This window comes from Pan paniscus, chromosome 3 (genome assembly GCF_029289425.2).
Source record: "Pan paniscus chromosome 3, NHGRI_mPanPan1-v2.0_pri, whole genome shotgun sequence".
NCBI lineage: Eukaryota > Metazoa > Chordata > Mammalia > Primates > Hominidae > Pan > Pan paniscus.
This window is the reverse complement of record NC_073252.2, coordinates 127,173,368-127,194,947: the sequence shown is the minus strand read 5'-3', so window position 1 is coordinate 127,194,947 and position 21,580 is coordinate 127,173,368. Positions and strand designations below refer to the sequence as shown.

Genomic DNA, 21,580 nt, shown 5'->3' with positions numbered 1-21,580 from the left:
GAATTAAGTGCAGACTGAGAGCCTTTCGTTAATGTACAGAATCTCTTCCATCACTGTTCTGGAGTTGGTTTAGGTCTGCCTCCAAATATTACAGAGAAATAAAATAGGCTTTAAACTACAAGTGATTAAGTGCTTTATGCACATCACATCTTGTTTCTTCTCTTATGAGTAAAGTAATTACTTAAATGTAATTACTTAACTGCAGTTCCAATATACACTGTTAGTCTAATAAGTGAAATAACAATATTTTCAAAGCCTTACACTGACCTGGATATTTCTAAATAATTTTACATACTCTATATCACTTGCAATGTGAAAACTGTTTTAGTAATTTTTTTCACATTATTCTGGGTAACAATGTGAAAGGTATAATAATTACTTATCATTCTAAAAAGTAAATGAATACTGAAATCATCAGTACAGAGGAAAGCATTTTCATTTAAAAAGTGATACTGAATGGATTCTCTCACCTAGTATATTGAAATTGTGATATATCTTACTTTTACATTAGTTCATGTCATCAGACATAATCTCTTTCCTTGACTTGATGAATCTTATAGAATTACTGTCAAGCTATATTTGGCTGAGAGATCTGTTTATATGAAATTGATTTGTAGTTTTGCAGCTAACTAAAAAGGTAAATCCATCTGATATCTGTCATCTCACCTTTTTATGAAAGGCTGCAGGATGAAATCTAGAACATATGAAAAATGTCTTGGCTGCTTTATTTTCATATATTAAACCAGAGTTTTCAGCATTTTAGATGAAATGTTCTCTCAACTGTAGTTATAAAAACCACTAATTCTCATTTCTAACATCAGCATATTTAAGTTGACTACATATATTCAGATGCAAAGCAGATCCCTCTCTTTAGACGAGGGTCATTGTATAAGAAACACCATGCATCGGTCCATAGCATGTGAACTTATTTAGCCTGGTTATATAGAACTCTGATTTTATGCAGAGCAGAAAAGAAAGAGTGGAGTTTTCATTTGAGGCACACCTAATGGGTTAAGTATTTTTCATCTTCAGTAACAACACCTCAGATTACCATAAATAGTATATTGCAACTAAGAAAGCTTTCAGGTTTAAATATTAGAAGAAATATATTTATCCAAATCAAAAGTGCCATTTGTTTTGAAGCATGCTATTTACTTTTACCTAATACTGGTCACGTGATTTAAATTAAGTTCCTAAAGGGTTTGCAAAAGTTTTGCTTTTTGCGTATTCGAATCATAACAATACATTTTGAATCCAACTATGTTAAAAAACGGATAATTCCAGAAATGTAAAAAACACCATATATATGTGTACATGTATTTGTATGTGTGGTATTATTTGCGATGAGGTTGGTAGTTATAAATTTTTCTGTAACTGATGTATTTATGCCAGCTTATGTCTGCAAAATGAATTCTAAATTGTCATAAATTCAACTAATTCATTAATTAATTTGCTTATTGATTTTCCTTCTATTCTGCCGGTACAAATATTTTTAGAATTATTACATTGGGATCAAGTAATTTATAATTTATTGTGTATTTGTGTGTGTGTGTGTGTATTGGTACTCGGATCCATGAATATCTCTGTCTTATCCTATACAAACCAAGGCTTTTTAAAGTGTCACATTTGAAAAAAACTAAGTTTAACAGAAGTATTCCACTTAGTGCTCCCATTCAACATCAACAAACTCCCTCTGTACCATCCCTGAGCACTAGAAAAGTTAAGATTTACAGTAGAATCTTATAGCCCAGAGCATGTTTTGGGAAATATGCCTCTCTGCTGTGGCACATGTGTACATATGTAACAAACCTGCACGTTGTGCACATGTACCCTAAAACTTAAAGTATAACAAAAAATAAAAATAAAAAATTTTTTTAAAAAAGATATTTACTGGTACTATGACTTGAGGGTATAACTATTTGGAATTTTCTACAGGATGTTTCTGCCAGAAAAAGGACAGAATACAGTAAAGTGAATAGTGGTCTTGCCATAAAATGTGAGTCTGTCCCCCAAATAGTAAACTCCTGGATTTAATACTGTATAAAACACTCTTTCATACATCAAACAACTTTCTTTATGTGGCTTCCCCTAGGGACTGAAACACTCTGAAAGAAATTAATTTCCCCCAATACACAGGCATGTGCATGCACACACACACACACACACACACACACACACGCACTCCCTAAAAGTAGTGCCTGCTCTGATGAGTGAACTCACAAATCCATAGATACATGCACAATAAGAAAATATTTTTTACAATGCCTCATTATAAGTTAAAAGAGTGCTGTAGCATCCCTGTACAATTTGGGCAACTGTTTCTCTGCCTGTGGATGTGTATTTTTAATAGCAACCAGTGCAGTCTACTTGTCTATTCTGAAAGTTCATTACCATTCTTTTACCTTCCCTGTTTAGAGTATCGTATTTCCTGTACTTTTAATTTTGGTATTTCTTAGCACCTATAAAGGGTAGCAGGTGGCCTCTTTTGGAGCCTGAATTCTATTCATGTGCAAGTAAATTCAGAGAGCTGTCTTGTCTCTTCTGTAGCCCCTTTCTAGAGGGAGCTGATTTCAGTGGTGGGAGATTACTTGATGTCTCTTCTTGTCTGGTCCCTAGTGATTCCATTGAACCTGCATCTGAGACTGTGGGTCTTGAAATAAAAATTCTGTTTATGGAGAAATGTTCAAGATGGTTATTTCATCACCTATAAACTATTAGGAGTTTATGAGAACCTACATTTAGCACAACCTAAAACTGAAGTTATCTCTTTAAGTTTCTCACGTTATTTTGTATATTAAGATTCAAAACCAAAATATCATTGGTCTAAACATTGTTAGAATAGAACCAGACTATGCCAATATCACTAATATAGAACCATTTAAAAGAAGCCAGGCGTGGTGGTCCATGCCTGTAATCCCAGCACTTTGGGAGGCTGAGGCAGGCGGATCACCTGATGTCAGGAGTTGGTGATCAGCCTGGCCAACATGGCAAAACCCCCATCTCTACTAAAAATACAAAAATCAGCCAGGCGTAGTGGCAGGTGCCTGTAATCCCAGCTACTTGGGAGGCTGAGGCAGAAGAATCGGTTGAACCTGAGAGGCAGACGTTGCAGTGAGCCAAGATCACTGCATTCCAGCCTGGGTGACAGAGCCAGACTCTGTGTCAAAAAAAAAAAAAAAAAAAAAAAAACATTTAAAAGAATACACTGCAGATTCTGGATATTAGCCCTTTGTCGGATGGATAGATTGCAAAAGTTTTCTCCCATTCTATAGGTTGCCTGTTCAATCTGATGGTAGTTTCTTTTGCTGTACAGAGACTCTTTAGTTTAATTATATCCCATTTGTCAATTTTGGCTTTTGTTGCCATAGCTTTTGGTGTTTTGGACATGAAGTCTTTGCCCATGCTTATGTCCTGAATGGTATTGCCTAGGTTTTCTTCTAGGATTTTTATGGTTTTAGGTCTTATGTTTAAGTCTTAAACAAATTTACAAGAAAAAAACAACCCATCAAAAAGTGGGCAAAGAATATGAACCGACACTTCTCAAAAGAAGACATTTATGCAACCAACAAACATATTTAAAAATGCTCCTCATCACTGGTCATTAGAGAAATGCAAATCAAAACTATAATGAGATACCATCTCATGCCAGTTAGAATGGTGATCATTAAAAAGTCAGGGAACAACAGATGCTGGAGAGGATGTGGAGAAATAGGAACGCTTTTACACTGTTGGTGGGAGTGTAAATTAGTTCAACCATTGTGGAAGACAGTGTGGTGATTCCTCAAGGATCTAGAACTAGAAATACCATTTGATCCAGCAATCCCATTACTGGGTATATACCCAAAGGATTATAAATCATTCTACTATAAAGACACATGCATAGGTATGTTTATTTGTGGCACTATTCACAATAGTATAGACTTAGAACCAACCCAAATGGCCATCAATGATAGACTGAATAAAGAAAATGTGGCACACATACACCATGGAATACTACGCAGCCATAAAAAGGATGAGTTCATGTCCTTTTTAGGGACATGGATGAAGCTGGAAACCATCATTCTCAGCAAACTAACACAAGAACAGAAAACCAAACACTGCATGCTCTCACTCATAAGTGGGAGTTGAAAATGAGAACACATGGACACAGGGAAGGGCACATCACACACCAGGGCCCATTGGGGGATGGGGGGGCTAGAGGAGGGATAGCATTAGGAGAAATACCTAATGTAGGTGACAGGTCAATGGCTGCAACAAACCACCATGGCACATGTATACCTATGTAACAAAACCGCATGTTCTGCACATGTACCCCAGAACTTAAAGTATAAAAAAAAAAAGAATGCGTCTGTTGGCTGCTGGCCATCAGAGAAATGCAAATCAAAACCACAATGAGATACCGTCTCACACCAGTTAGAATGGCAATCATTAAAAAGTAAGGAAACAACAGGTGCTGGAGAGGATGTGGAGAAATAGGAACACTTTTACACTGTTGGTGGGACTGTAAACTGGTTCAACCATTGTGGAACACAGTGTGGCAATTCCTCAGGGATCTAGAACTAGAAATACCATTTGACCCAGCCATCCCATTACTGGGTATATACCCAAAGGATTATAAATCATGCTGCTATAAAGACACATGCACATGTATGTTTATTGCGGCACTATTCATAATAGCAAAGACCTGGAACCAACCCAAATGTCCAATAATGATAGACTGGATTAAGAAAATGTGGCACATATACATTATGGAATACTCTGCAGCCATAAAAAGTGATGAGTTCATGTCCTTTTTAGGGACATGGATGAAGCTGGAAACCATCATTCTCAGCAAACTATCACAAGGACAAAAAACCAAACACTGCATGTTCTCACTCATAGGTGGGAATTGAACAATGAGAACACTTGGACACAGGAAGGGGGACATCATACACTGAGCCTGTTGTGGGGTGGGGGGAGAGGGGAGGGATAGCACTAGGAGATATACCTAATGTAAATGACGAGTTAATGGGTGCAGCACACCAACATGGCACATGTATACATTTGCAACAAACCTGCATGTTGTGCACATGTACCCTAGAATTTAAAGTATAATAATAAAAAATAAAAATAATGAAAAGTAAGAATGCACTGTTAACCTAGCTTTGAACTGTTTATTTTTAGGGGATAAAATCTCCATTCTAATCTACCCAGACTCCCACCCATATATTTGAGTTTCAGAATGTCCTTCCAAAGTAGCAAATCTGAAGAAAATTTCTATAATGATTTCTTTTGTTATTTATGCATGATGGAGTCTATGATGTAGGAGTGGCTACATTACATCATAAATTTCAAATTCAAAGAATCTTGATTACTCAAATTTCTCTTGGTGATGTCTGAATTCCACCTCTTACTGGCTTAGCTACATTTTACAAAGTTTCATCTCTTTGCAGTATTTTTCTTGGCTTGAAAATAATGTTTTGTTGTTGATTATGCAGAGATCACATGTTTTATTAATTATAACAATGTTAGTACCTAATTCATTAGCTAAATTCATAGGTCATCGTGCCAGCAAAGTTACTGCTAGTTCATAAAACAATGTTGTACAAAAAAAAAAAGGCTACCGCTGTTATGAAAACATACATCCACCATGACTTCGATAGTAGATAGCATTTTCACATAGGTTAAAGGGAGTGTTCTTTTATCAAGGTGGAGGCAGCCCTGAGCTCAGAAAACTGAGAGTGGACTGCGTATTGCCTATCAACTCAGGGAGATGCCCCTGTGCAGGACACAACCTGCACAACTGTATGCTTTGGCCAGTGATCCTAACCTAAAAAATAAATGCTACAACAAAAGCAGGTTTGCTTTCACAAAGAAAAACGAACTCAGTCAGAGGCCGCTTTGCTGACCAGAGTCAGCTACTTTGGAAGGGTTTACAATTAGTTATGTAAAAGACCAGGTGATGAAGGATTACACATGCATACATATATAATGTATGTATGCATGTGTGCATATATACATATATATAACAAGGTTAGATGGTATGCAGAGATATAGATATAATGGGGAAGTTCAACATATATCAGTCATGGAAGATCAGGGAAGAGATTGGTTCAGTGAGGATCAATATGTATGTGTATATGTGGGTATATTATATATATCTTTATGTCATATATATGATTTTCCCTATGACTAATATATATATATAGTGCATGTGTATATATGTGTGTGGGGGGTGTATATATATGTATATATTATATATTATATATTATATATTATACACCCACACACACAGTTGACCCTTGAACAACATGACAGGTTAGGGGTGCCAATCCCCTGCACAGTCAAAAATCCATAGATAACTTTTCACTCCCTCAAAATTTAACTACTTACTAATAGTCTTCTGTTGACCAAAAGCCTTACTGGTAACATAAACTGTTCATTAAATAAATGTTGTATGTTGTATGTATTCTATTACTGCCTTCTTATAATAAAGTAAGCCAGAGGGAAAAACACGTAATTAAGAAAATCATAAAAATGAGAAAATATATTTATTATACTTTAAGTGAAAGTGGACCATTAGAAAAGTCTTCATCTTCATCATCTGTACAATGAGTAAGATGAGGAGGAGGAGGAGGAGGAAGAGGAGGGTTTGGTCTTGCTGTGTCAGTAGTAGCAGAAGTGGAAGAAGATCCATGTATGTAAGTGAACCCATTCAGTTCACTCTCATGCTGTTCAAAAGTCAACTACATGTAGATTGTGTGTGTGTATACACACCAGTCATGGGAAGGATCAAGGAAAAAAATGTGGATCAGTATATATACAGTGTGTATATACATATACTGTATATACACTGTATATATATATATATATACTGATCCACACTTATGTACTGATACAATTGTCTTGTATGTATATATGTGTATACATATATACTGATATATACTGATATACCTATATATGTATATATACTATATATACCGATCCACATGTATATACTGATCCACATTCTCTTATATGTATATGTGTGCATACATACAGATTTATACTGGTATACATATACGTGTATATATGCATATATACTGATATATATCAGTATATTTATATGTACATAAATATATGTATATACTAATATGTATATATGCATATGTGTACATATATACTGACATATATGATATAACGTCATATGTATGTATAGATATACATATGATGTATATGTATATATACACATATATACATGTATATATACTTATATATATCTGATATATACACTGATATATGTATCATATATCCATATACATATAAGAGAATGTGAGTCAATATATACATATATGTAGATACTGATATATATACACATATGTATATCTATACTGATAGATATATATACATATATATCCATACTGATACATATATACATATATATTTCAATGTATACACAGTCTAAAGACTCACTACTAGAAAAAAGGGTCAAATAATATTTTCTGATTCATATCACATGGCATTCTTTTTATATACAAGACATGGTTTCACTGGAGATTTGGTTAAAGAAATTTTCTTTCTTGGGTCTCAAAGACTGAAGAACCAGTTAATGACAGAGGCATCTGTCACATTGGTAGCTCTATAGAATTTCAGGATTATTCAGCCATGTGGAGTGGCATGTGGAAAAGACATTTGCTCTCTGCAATCAATAGCTTTTACATTGAATGTAATATTTCTTTTTGTTTAGAAATATTACGTTGAATGTAAAAGCTATTGATTACAGGCAGAAATATACTTACCAATTACTGCCTTAAAGAAGAAGAATACAAAGTGCTCTCCAGCTAAAGTGGCTACAGCTGGTGGCATACAATAACCCACCACGCCGGTGTTTCTCAGCTCACATAGCATATCAGAGAGGTTCCCGATTCTTCTTAAACAAATGCCTGCATGTTTATTTTTTCTTTCAGGTTAAAATCCATGGTAGAGTTTCAGCAGAAATAAATAGGAAAATGTGAGGCAGGGATGCCTGCCGAGAAACTGGCGGTCGAAAGAGCCTGCTATGTAATCAACTAAGGCAGTTAGTGGCTTTTTACAGCTTCAAAGCCGCACTTTTTCAGAGGTTGAATATTTTAGCCCATGTGCTCTGCCCACAATTTACAAGAATGCCAAGGACATTGGAATGTTGCTTTGGTAAACAATAACTTTAAATATTGCAGTTGATCTAAACCACCTTTCAGCTTTACATTCGAATGAACACAGACAAATATGCTCTCCTGGATTAACAGATTCTGTGGTCTATTTACACACCTTCAATCAACCCACCATCTTTGCACTCTGTAATCAGCCTACAGTGAGCAACCTCACCCCTTACTGCCCTTCTCTTTGGGAGAGAAGAAAAATTGCCTCCCATTCTCAGTATCCACCTTATTTATTGCTTTTCCAAGCTGCAAATTTGTTTCTCAGTTGGTGTTTCATTTCAATGTTGTATACTTTTGGCAGTGCCATTATCAACTCCCCAGAGAATATACCATGTCTAAGAGAAGGGCAGGGCTACCCAAAAAAGACAAGAATGAATAATCTAAAATTACTATGCACCCACCCTTGGGCTAGCCCATGACTAATTTCTAACTAACAAGCAACTCTTTCAGATTCCACTGTGTTTGTCACACACTGCATTTCAGCCCAGATATTTCTCTCACCACTCATTTTCTCTCTGGCACAAACTAATTGCTGCATGCAGCAGCCAGGCTCTGAAGACTCAAAGGGCATGGAGCTATGGAAACCTAACAGATAATAAATAAATAATTTTTAAAGAAGTCCTCTTAACACAGAAACCATCATCACTCCCCCACTACGCATTAGGGGCAGTGGTGGTCTACCCTACCCCACGTCTTCTCAGAAGCAAATAAATCCTTTTCCACCTCTTAGGAGCTAAGTATTAATGCATCAGAGATGTCCTTACTTGCCATCAGGCTTTCTGACAGGCTTTGGGTTTTAAATCAAGCATGAAGCATGAAAAGTTGTAAATATCAGAAATCTGACAAAGCACTCTTTTAATATTTGTAAGTTTCATTTACTTAGACAAAATGTTGGATAAATGAAATCAGGACTTCAACACATCTCCTGTGATTTATACTGAGTTTTATTTCCTGTCTCAGAAATTTCTCTGCTCTTAAACAATTTCTACGTCATAAGATGAAAGAAGTTTCTTAGAAATTGTTGTTCACTTCAGACCATTATGAAAAGACATTTTAGATCATTAAAAGGTTTATATATGACATATGAAGAAAGAAAACAGAAATGAACTGTTATACTGAAGAGATAGGCTAGTAATAAGAAGTAGATTTATTCTAGTGTGGAGAAAACTAATACACCACAGCAGCTAAGCAATATTCATTTTTATGGCATAGTATACAAAATATATAAACCATTTTGTTTGAGATAGAGATTGACCAAAGGAAATATTAGCCTGGTGGTTTTTCTCTACACAAGTAATAATTTTTAAAGTGAAAAAGCAGGTCTATAAGCCAGTAGAAATATCAAACTATCTTCCTGAAAACTACTTTAAAAAAATCTAAAACCTATTTATAATACATACAAAAAAATGGGAATTACTTTGTAAGCTACTCTCGCCACCCCCTTTGTCATCAGACATTGCAATTTCACTGAAGAACAACAACAACAAAAAAAGCAATTTTTAAAATGTTTCCAGTGAGTCTTCTAAAGCAGGAATCTTCTAAAATCTCCAAAAAGATTGAGGTTTTGAAATACTTCTATCAACTTTTAAGATTGGAGATGTTATACACACAGACCAGCTTTGGGACACTATTATGAATTTAACTGATTTGAAAGAGGCTCATCAGCTATAGAATGGGAGTGTCTGTTTCCAGAGATGCGATTGCATTTTCAGCAATGATTTCTACCAGTTACCTACCGTGCACCACTTATTAAATACAAAACCCATTGCCCTGAAGAATCTGTTCACAATCTCTGCAACAGTGGCACCTGCAGAGGGGAGCTCCAGCCACTTGAAACTCATTAAAACATACTTGAGATTGACAATGAGTAGAGAACATCTGTCAGACTTGGCCAAGATTTCAATCAAGTGTGATGTTGCCGTGTTACTTGACTACATTGACTTAATAAATGAGTTGGCTGCTGTCAGCACAAGACAAGTTGGGTTGTAATTACTATCCTGTCCTTCTTTTTTCTGAAATATTCTTTCACTTAAATACTCCTGTTCTATGTGAATGTATGAAAATGGAGTTGATGGAATAATATACCATTTACAAAAGAAATATAAGGTACATTTTTAGCTTACTGAATTTACCAGTGTGACCATATCTTTTAATTAGCTTGTGTGGCTATACACACCCTTGAAAGGTAAATAAAATCACACTCATCTTTACTCTCTGGAAGTGTCTTCAACTACACGTTTGGAAGAATGGCACCTTCCCTTTGATCTCTAGATTGAATGGCTATAATAAATGTCCCTATGTGTAAGATTTGGGAAAATAGAAAAGCACTTCTAATTATAAAAGAGCTTTTGATCTTCAATAAATAATACCTTATCCTATATAGCATTTAAAGCCTTATGTTTATATTTCACATTTAATCCCATAGCAATCCATTTTGCAAATGACTAAATGAAAACTCAAAGACATATACCAATCTATCCCAGTGACATAATTACTAAGCAAATGAATCCAAAATCCAACTCTGAGTCTTGAGCTTTTCCACTAGGTTGCATTTGCTACATTTGCCTTTTAAAAATGTTTGCTTGAGGGATCAAATTAAGTACAAGACGTTAGCTCTGACCACTGTTATTTCAAGGGGATGGAAAGTAACAATTATTTCTGCTGACAGGATAGCACCATCTGCTTAAAGACGGAAGGATATGAACACCAGTCTTAGAAGCCTGACAGGCAAGCTCAGCAGCGTTTACAAAAAAATGATCACAGCTCAATGAACACAAGGCTGGACTTAGAACAGAACTAATTCTAATCTCTTCATCTGATGCATTGGGATATCCTATTACTAGGCCTGGTGATTTTGGGCTCACCAAGTAGTGGAGCTGAGCCTGCAGGTGCTTGGGAAAATAGAGGCTCGTCATCACCAACTACATACATGAGTCTATTAATGGGATAGACTCCCTCTAGTTCGGTGGTGTCCACTCAGATAGGGAGCATAGGTGTCTTACAGTGAAAAAAAGGGTGTCTCTTCACAAATTAAACTTTTTCCTTCACAGGAAGAGCATTTACCCAGATTAAAAGCCTACTGTTTGAACATTAATAATACTTTCAACTTATTTTTTCTGAATTTTTCTTTTCACCCATTCCCAGTAATTAAAACTCTACACTGACCCACACTTAACTGGCATGGTCCCCAAGTTTGAGAAATAGTGAGCTTCAATTTTTATTACTTCCATTCATTTACAGCTTAAACCCACTGAAACTCAGGTTTTAATTTCATTCTAGTAATCAGCCTGCAAACACTCAGTAATTACATCAAGTTTGTCTCATAAATAGGGTGTTTTTGTCTAAGGACTGTACACTACAGAAAGTCAAAGTAGTTGCAAAATTAGCATCACCATGATTGAGATAAGCCACATAGCTAAGATTATCATAGTGTTAGTAAAAATAGGTTAGCCACATATAAATGTGTGAATTCTCCCTCCTCTGAACTTCCGTAGCATTGTTTTTTTTTTTTTTTTTTTTGTCTCTCTTGTAGCATGTATCATTTTCTACCTTGTATTATGGTTATTTGTATGCAGGTTTTCTCTCTTCTATACTAAGATAGTAAATTATTTTTTTGTTTCCCAAGGACTTAACAGGGTGCCTTGCACATAGTTGGCACTCATTAATTAAATGTTAATAGATAGAACTCTAAAAATAACCAGATAAAGAAAGCATTAATGTTTAGAAGATACTTTGATTAAAAAATATATTTGACTTTTGAATATCTGGTCTCTGCTTTTCTCATCTTCTCCCCCTAAGGGAAGCCTCCACTACACCTATACACACATCTACTCATATGGACACACCAACTCCAGCATGCTCCATCCTTAATGAATTTCTTTTGCTTCAACATTAGAATTCTTCTAATGTTGTTGTTACTTGGCTCCAAGTAATTCACGTAAAATTAATGTATAATTTGAGCATTAGGCTAATTCCTAATACCCACTCCCATGCCAATTCTCAAGTTAGTGATCCTTCCTTCTGGAAGCTTTCCTCAAGCCTCTAAAACCATCCCACTATATCTTGTTGCTTCTTCTATCGAGCACGTGTCATACCGTTTTAGTTTCCTCTACACTGGCGGATCAGCTGATGCGAATGGGTCTGTGAGATGAGGGCTGAAGCTAGGGTCCTTTTCCAAGGAACTCAGGGCAAACAGATCCAACCCAGAAATGGGCCCCAAAGTATTCTGTGTAAATGGCCTCTTTTTGAACTGGTGGACATTTGATATTTGTGTAAGACTAATCGATTCACAGGACTAATGGCCCAGCCAACAGTAGCAATGCTGTTTTTTTATGTGTTCTATGAATACAGATCACAGAGAACAGATTTTACAGGTAATTTTATGAAGCTTTTCAGTTTAAAATGAATAAAATACCATAAAATATACATCCAGTGACTTAACTGGTAATATATGGTAAAGAAATTTATTTTTACTTTTTAGTAACAGCCTTCTGTTCATTCATGCTGAATACTGGAGGGAACGATGATAACTTCTTTCTGAGGTAAGGGAAGAGGTGGAGGGTCAGAGCAGACTGCAGAGGAGGTGACATATTGGTTGAGTTGGACTTAACCAAATTGAAAAGGGGAGGAAGTTCATTTCAGACAGAGCAAAAAGCATAAGCGAAAGTATAGAGACATGAAAAGGCATGCATGACTAGAAAATTATGGCTCATCTGTTAAATTCAGTGTATGAAAGATATGTGTGGCAGTAGCTGTGTGTATGCAGGAGATGAGGTTAGAAAGGCAGACTGAGATGAGATTATAAATAGTCTTGAACACTACACAATGGGATTTGAACTTAATTCCGTAGGCTGGGAGGAGTCATAGCCAGTTTCCTAGCCGGATGACACATAACCCTATCTGTGACTTAGAGAAACAACTTTGGTGACAAGATAATGAATGAGTGAGATAAGAGAAAGGTTGGAGGCCAGAAGATCTAGTTGGGATGCAATTTCTATGATTTGAGTAACCAAGTTCAAAAATTTAAGAACTGCATATCTGCAAAGTTCAATATAAATGTTAATTTAAAGGTATTATCTCAATATGATTGAATTCAATAACCTTTAAGGAAGCAGATATTGAGGCAGGCTTTTTGTTGTTGTTGTTACTTGGCTCCAAGTAATTCAGGTAAAATTAATGTATAATTTGAGCATAATGACCAAATCCACTAATGAGCTGGTTGCAGGCTTTGTGTTCCTAACCTTAAGAATATGAATTACAGTTGCAACTGAAAGAAAAAGACCAAAACAATGTCGGACCTGCTGGGATGCAGTAAGGACTGTAACTCACAAAAAAAAAAAAAAAAAAAAGGAATTTTTTTTAAAACTAAATACATAGAAAGCCATACTTAGTCAAAATTGGGATCTAATTGAAATCTACATGTGGCAGTGTAATGTTGTTATTGAGATGAAGTTTATGGTCAAAGAAGAAATACTGCAAGATTTATTTTCAAGTCAGTTACAGATTTATAACTTCTATTTAACTAAATTACTTTGTATCAGAATCCCAAAGAAATTCTGATGTGGTTAAATCCATGGGAAATTTCATGGAGTGAGACAGATTTTTCTTTCTACCTACTACCCTTGCAAGAGCATGGCCATGGTGCCAGAAAGGGCATGTGATACTCCAATTTGAATCAAAGAAAAAGACATTTCTGTTAATGTCCAGACATTTCCAGACATTTCTGTTAATTTTTAAATAAATTTCACTAAATTTCTCTGGTTGTGGATCCATTTGAGTATGACATACAGGAGTTTTAAATATTTTTATTCTTAATAATTGAAACATTTTCCATATAATTAACTCTTAAATCTGTTTCTTGGTCAGAATGGATCAAGACAGAGAGCCACCAAACCAAAAACAAATCTTCTTTTATTTGTATAACACCATATGAAAAACTACTTACCCCAGGAATTACTCAATCCTGGCTGAAGGAGGTAAAGAAGTATGTCATCATAACACCTTGCCCATGTTTCAGATAACTTTGTAATTAAAGATGAAATATTAATGCAAACTCACTTCAATGAATCATGGGTCATAACTGACTGAATATGCCATTTCGATTGTGTTTTCTGAATGAATTAAGCCTATGTTGTATTTTTGCCTCAATAGTCTCTACCATCTTGGGCCATAAGGCCCAGGCCTGTGTAAAATCTACTCTTGATACCTGCCGTAGGTATTCAATTCATCATTTCATCATTACTTGCAACACAAAAGGTAGCATCTCTGAAGCAATAACAACTGCAACTGCAGCCCATTTATGGGTCATAGTAGTAGCCAATAAAGTGACCCATTAATAAAAATAAAGTTAATTAATATTTTTTGACTGATTCCTATGAACCAGGCATTTCTTTAGTTGTTAGGAAATGTGGCAGTGTGAATAGAATAAAATCTCTGTTCCAGTGGTTTATAATGATAAGGACAATGGGAAAAATAAAAGCCGTTTGGGCATGCTGTCTTAAATGAGTGTTCGGGCTGCCTCTCACTGAAGGTAACAGTTGACTAGAGATGTGAAGTAAACATTTGGAAGAAAAGTGTCCCAAGCAGAAGGAAGAGCAAGCACAACGACTCTGTGACAATATCATATTTGATGTATTCAAGGAACAGCAATTGGGCTAATAAAGCCAGAGAAGAGTGTTCAAGAAAGCATGGTTAGGAATGAACTGGAGAAGAAGTCAGGGATATGATTGTATTTTGTCTTATAGATTGCGGTGAAGACTGGATTTCATTATCTTTATGACAGGAAGCAATCAGAGGGTTTTGAGCAGAGAAATGGTGTCATATATTCCTTCCATTTATCCATGATAACCCAATTAATTCAGCAGGCTTCTTTACCCATTAACAGGAAACTGATCATATCCCACATTCAAGAGCTGAAAGGATATCTTTAGCAAAAAAAGGTGTTGTTAATAGATGGTTTACTTTTTCCTCCCATCTCCCTTTTTGAAGCAAAGTGTACACCAAAATCAGAGTTTGGCAAAACTTGTCAATTAGTAGTGACAAAAAAGAAACAGAGCCCTTGCTTCATTCATATATGGGAATCTGCTGGGAAACGGGCAACATTGCAGTGTGAATGTCTTGTTTGTCTTCCAGTTACTCTGTCGTGTGGTCCAAGCTGGTTCCCCCAACTCCTTAGAGGAACCTAAAGAGGAGCAACAGCAGAGCCAAGGACAACCAGTACCCTAGAAGACTAGAAAAGAACTAAACTAAACTAACAGAACTAAACATCCCATAAGGAAAGAAGAAAAAAAAGAAAGTTCATAAGAGGCAGCGTGTTTCTAACCCACCCTGAATATATGAAGAATCTCAGGCCTGCATTTGAAAGACTATTATACTGTAGGGAACTGGGGAAAATTCTAAAGAATGGAAGGGCCATTCTGGAACTTTCACATAGACCCTTTTTCCCCCACCCAAGTTAACACTGAGTTAAAGGATCATTTGCCTGAATTCCCAGTATGTGCTCGACCTGTCAGCATAGGAACCTGTAATAAGGTACTACCCTGCCCCTCTCTTCCACCAATACAGGTATGGTACTAAGCTTATACTCAAAACTGAAAACTTCTTACTGTTTTTCTCTTCCCATATTAAAAATAAATAAATAAATAAGGCTAAGAAACTAAGAAACATGCCTGAGTGAAAATGTTTCCTGGAGCTAAGTAGGGTCATATTGAGAAACTGATCAGGGTGGTGAGCCATAGTTGATTGAATGAGGGCTCTTCATCTGCTTCAACTAATGAAGCTAGACTTCTTGGAAGATCACGCATTTTAGATATATAAATAACAAAGACATTTAGTGTAAGTTTAAAGGACCAGATAAAGGAACCAAAAGAGAAGAAGTTTGTTTCTTAATGGAAGTAAACAAAAAGATCATCAGGCAATAACGCAGGTAATATAAACCATACAGACTGGATGAGGATTATAAAGGAAGTAAATAATTTAACACTAAGACAAAATTTGGGGGGATTTTTAGAAAAGAGAATAAACTGGTTTGGCTTCAGTGAATGCAGTTTAGACAAGCTTTAGAAATTACTTTGTCAGCAAAATGATTTTGCCTCTTTCTAAAGAAGCAATGCACAAAAGAAAATAGAGGACTCTTGCTGAGGCAAATTTTCACCTAGTCCCAGGATCCAGGCTGAGAAAATGTTATGAAAATCAAATGTATTTAGAGGCAAAAATATACTGTACTATTTTCTAAAGTGGGCCAGGACTATACAACACAATCCACTAAAAAATTTTGAAATGCTGTAAGAATTCTCCAAAGAGCCCAGTGGTCTCCCTCAGAGAATCACCACGCCTCTGGGAGACAACATGTTCTAGTGAGTACAATTACTGCATTTGCTCAGGGAAGACTCTGAAGCAGTTTTTTTCCAGCCATGTGGATGTATTCTCTAGCAGACCGACCCACTGGGCCTGCATGCTACAGTTGGAGGGAATCTCAAAGGCCTCCTGCTCTTCTTCTTCTTGTGTAATTGGGACAAGATCTCTGTTGCGACCTGCTGTGACATTCTTACTCCCACAGTATTTAAGGTTGGAACTACCTCTTCACTAGGCTTTTAAGAAGCCAGTCAAGAGTTTTCCTTCATCCATCACATTTTGCTGCCAGTACATGTGAGTAGTTGCCAGTTATTTGGGAACAGAAACTGAATGACCCTGAGACCTCAAGATGGGGTAACCTATTTTTAAAAATAAAATAAATCAAAAACCACATACTTACATTTAATTACAAAAACATATACTTAAAACAACTAAATAATTAGGAACCAATTAAAAATTAGAAATTGGCAAATAAACATCTGCATCATCCCAGGGCCCATGGACCACATCCACTCCCTTTTCTACACATTTGTCAGTGATAATATGCCTGGCATCGAATAACACTGATATTCAAATCTCCACTTTACAAGTGAAAATCAAGAATTTTTTCCACTCAACTTTTCAGAATCTTGATTTGCCACTTTCAAGAAATTGCCATCTTGTTGTCCCCTTCTTCACTATATGTAAAACAAAATTCATAAATTTGGCTAACGTCAAAATGCTCTGACAAGGATTGATGACAGAAATCCCCACAGAGCATTTCTCCATATAAATTATTATATAAATTCTTGAAAAATATAAGTTTGTATAAATAAATATAAGGAAGAGATTCGGATTTATTGACTTTCTTTCATTATTTATTTATGGGGCATCCAAAATTAGGTGAGTTTGATGAATTTAATGTTTCTGCTCCCTAAATATATGCTATAAAATTGGGTGATTTGGTGGTGAAATACTATGCATGCATTTTTAATGTAATTTTTTTAAAAGTTGTGGCATATTAGGATCATTTTTCCCTACTCCATGAGTTTGCTTCACTTTGAGCTGAATATTTGTTTTAAAATTACCTGACCTGCCTGATATATAAAAGTCATGATTTTTAAAGCCTATGTTAACAGTGCATATGGAGTGAATACAAATATAATTATAAATGTAATTTTAATTCTATTCTCTTTACTGGGCTATAATATCTGTGAGTAATCTATTCCAAAATCAAAGATCAACCCAAATCCCTTCTACCAACTCTGTGCCTGTTTTCTAAGTATTTATTTAATGTCATTGTTCAGTGAGGGACCTAGAGACCTTTCACTTTAGGTGGAAAGAAAATGCAAATCTGTTAGTTATTTGCTAAGGTTCCTAAGGATACTGGGAACACACAGACACTTGCAACTGTGAATTTCCCAGTAAATATAAAATCTTTGTCTTCTGGAATATTTGCTTAACTGAACAAAGTTTACACAGCCTGAAGAGGATTAACATTAACAATAACACAAAATTAAACCTTTGACATTCCTTCAGTTCATTTCTATGGTTATCTTCTCTTTTCTCAGATCGATTTTCCCCAACTCTATTATTTAAAAAAAGAAAAAGAAGATCTGACAGCATTCACTGGACCTTCCAGGCATTAATTATTACGGTTACATTTATTTCTCTCCTACATTTATTTCTTCAGGAATATTTTATTTAGTATTTAAAATGGGCCAGATACTGTCCTTCATACTATAGACACAATGATTAAAAAAAAGAAACTATTCTAGCCTCTGAGATTTTATATTTCATGAGTGGGAGACATAAATATATGAGCTATAAATTGCAAATAAAACATAATATATGCTACACAAGTGCCATGTGAGTGTAAAGGAACTATCAACTCTGGTGGAGGAAGTCTAAGAATTCATGAAGGAGATAAAATCTGAGCAGGTTTTAAAGCATCAGTAGACATTAGGTGGTCCAAAATTTAAAAAAAAAAATTCAAGCAGACAGTAGAGCTTATACAAAAAATGAAGGTTCAGTATTATGTATTTGATGTGCCTGGAGTTTAGAAGCAATGGAAGAACAAATGAAGTGGCAAGAAATGAAGCTATAAGTATTTTTGTGGCATCAAGATTACAATGTTGAGAATCATTAGTGTAGATGTAGCCTAATTGATTTAAGCATTTCCCTTTTGTTTGAGCATTTAGAGTATTTCCAATTTTTCCCAAATAGTAAGCTGAGATGAATGCCCTTTGGTACATAACTTTGATTATATCTTTAGCTAGTTTTTAAAGATGAGATTGTCAGAAATGAAATTATTAAAGTAAACGGTATATTCACTTTAAGTGTCTTGCTGCATTTGCCATATTTATTTCTAGAAATGTGCCAATTTACCATCAATATGCAAGAGAAACAGCCTCACTGTTTCCTTTGCCAGAACTGAGTATCACCACTTTTAAAAATATTTGCTAATTGTATGAGTGGAAAATGAGATTAGATCTTAGAGCATGATGAATAACAGGGCCAGGAGTTTGGATTTAATTAGAAAGTTAAGGAGAAACTCATTGATGATTTTTAATCAATGGAGCAAAATATCTAGATTAGCCCTTTGAATAGATTAATTTTGGCAGAAAGAAAGAGGTAGGATAAGGTGGGGTTGGCTTGCTTGAGAACCCACACAATTTGGGGGGCAGAGAGGCTGTTATAACAATATGGGCCAGCACTGCCCAGGAGAACTTTCTGAAATAACAGAAATGTTCTGTATCTGTTCTGTCCAATACAGTAACCACAAGCCACATGTTGCTTTTAAGTACTTGAAATGTAGCTAGTACAACCAAGGACCTGAATGTATAATTTCACTGAATTTAAATTTAAATAGCCATATGTGGCTAATGACTGTCTTAGTGGGCAGCACAGATCTAGAACAATAGGGACTCAAGATAGAAAACATCCAGGTAGAAAGATGAGAGCAAAATCAGACTTAGTGAAGAGATTCTGTGACTACTTGAATGTGCAAGGAGAAGGAGAGGGAGAAGCCTGTCTGATCAAGATTTAGAATCAGAGGGAACTGAAAGATGGTCATGTCACTTATAGGGACTGCAACACAAAAATCTCAGAAGAGGTAATGAGGAAGGGACGGAAAGTTTCTCTCTCTCTCTCTTTATCTCTTTCTGTGTCTCTGTTCTTTCGATAGACAGCTCCGAAACTTGTCAGCAGGCCATTGGAAATGACAAAAAGATTTAAACTGACCAGGAACCATGGCTTCATGCTTTTCCTAACTGTATTGATCTACATAAAACTGATAAGCTGTTGGATCTTAACCTATATATCAAAACTACAAATACAAGCTGATACTTCTCACTGTCAGAAACTCTTACGAAAAGAAAACTGTCCTTAACACCATGGAAAACTAACAGATTCTCAAAAGTAAGATAAAGCATCCTGCCTACACAACTTAACGGCAACATCTATTTGTGAGACATTATGGGTCAAGCTGTAACGGTAACTATGTTAATAAAAATGTTAAGTGTAAATGTAATGTAAAAGAACACAATTTAATGAGGGTTGAGACCCAGCCAAGCAAGTAAATGTTGTATAAATAAAACAAAACAATGGCATCAGGCTATTAATTAAATCTATGCTGATGGATCAACCATGAAGGAGAGTGAAAGGAATTCGTTCTTCACATCAATCTTTGCATGACGGATTCTTTCTCAACTTTAAAGTCTCAGCTTAAATTCAGCTCTTCAGAGACAGCTGAATCTTTATGCTTATTTTCCTGCAGTTATTTTTAATATAACCATTGTTCTTATTCACAACACTTGATGTATTTTTATTTATTTGTTTACTTATTGTCTGTCTCTCTGTAAATGCTACAATCCATAAAATTCTGGTTTATTAACTAATGTTTATCAAGTATCTAGGGCAGCATCTGTCATATAGGAGGTGTTCAGTGATTTCTGGAAGGATAAGTGAATGAATAAATGAATGCACAGTGTCTTTTACACAAATGAACTGAAGATCCAGTGGACTGATATTTCACTAAAATCAAAATGAGCCTGCAGAATTCAGCCAAATGTATTCTCACTTCAGGGATGCAAGAACAGGCCTTGCAGGTGCAGTACAGCCAGCTGATATCTAGAATATCATTCAACCAGGGAGAGCCTCATCTCATCTCCAGCATAGACCCTATTGATACGAACAATTATTCAACTCAGCAAAACCAATGAGCCCCTGGAATAAATAGGACCTTCTTTCCAAGACAAAATGAGTCTTAAACTTGCCAGTTATCAACTTCAAAGAACACAGACTGATCATGAATATGCGAGGTAAGCATAGACAAAATACCCCTGACTCTGTAATTTATTGATAGCATTTTATTCACACCATTACCTAAGGTAAGGTTTCTTCCTAGTTCATCAAGATCATAGTAAGTCAGACGCAATTTTCATGATCATTATAAGAGAGAGAGAAAGTGTACGTGTTTGTGTATAAATGTCAGAATAGACATTTCTGATCTTCTAAAAACATAAATTCCCAAACCATTATTTTGTCTTATGCCTTAAAAAGCTTTGTAAGTGCGGCAGCGGTGTTTCCTTTTTGGTGTGAGAAAGTAAGAAGGAAAAACAGCCGCCCCTGACATTTGGAAGCTGATCTGACCCGGCAGCTAGGTCTCGATGTTATTACAAGCTGGTCTGATGCTCACAGTCAGGCCATTTTGTTCCTCTGTTGGACATACATTGTTTCACAGAACATCAACATTAAACAAGGTTGTTGTGAGACCATAATAAATTGAGACCAAAACAAGTTAACTGCACAACCCACAAAACACAAAATGTCCCCTCTCTCATTAAATGAGTGACTGCTACTACTTCTTGACAAATTACACTGTTGTCCTCTCTAGTCTGCCTTCTCTATAAATAAGATTCACTGACACTCATTCACAGAATTTCTTTGCTTTCTGGCAGAGTAAGTTCCCACTTCCTTAGATCCTCTCCAAATTTACCCAACCATAACTCAAATCTTGGAAGTCCTAACTCCCCCTTACTGAAATGACCCATAGTTTCTGTCAAAGAAAAGTTGCACCAGATGGAATTAAA

The 21,580-nt window shown here is 35.7% G+C and overlaps 1 long non-coding RNA gene across 1 annotated transcript in view; it reads left to right on the top strand.

The window, feature by feature from the left end:
- The window catches only part of LOC117980062 (uncharacterized), a 35,270-nt gene extending 14,922 nt beyond the window's left edge, over positions 1-20,348 (top strand). Inside the window, exons 2-3 of the long non-coding RNA XR_004671194.3 lie at positions 15,288-15,719; positions 19,675-20,348. This is a non-coding gene — a long non-coding RNA (uncharacterized LOC117980062). The remainder of the gene's footprint in view (positions 1-15,287; positions 15,720-19,674) is intronic.
- Positions 20,349-21,580: the final 1,232 nt, after the last annotated feature.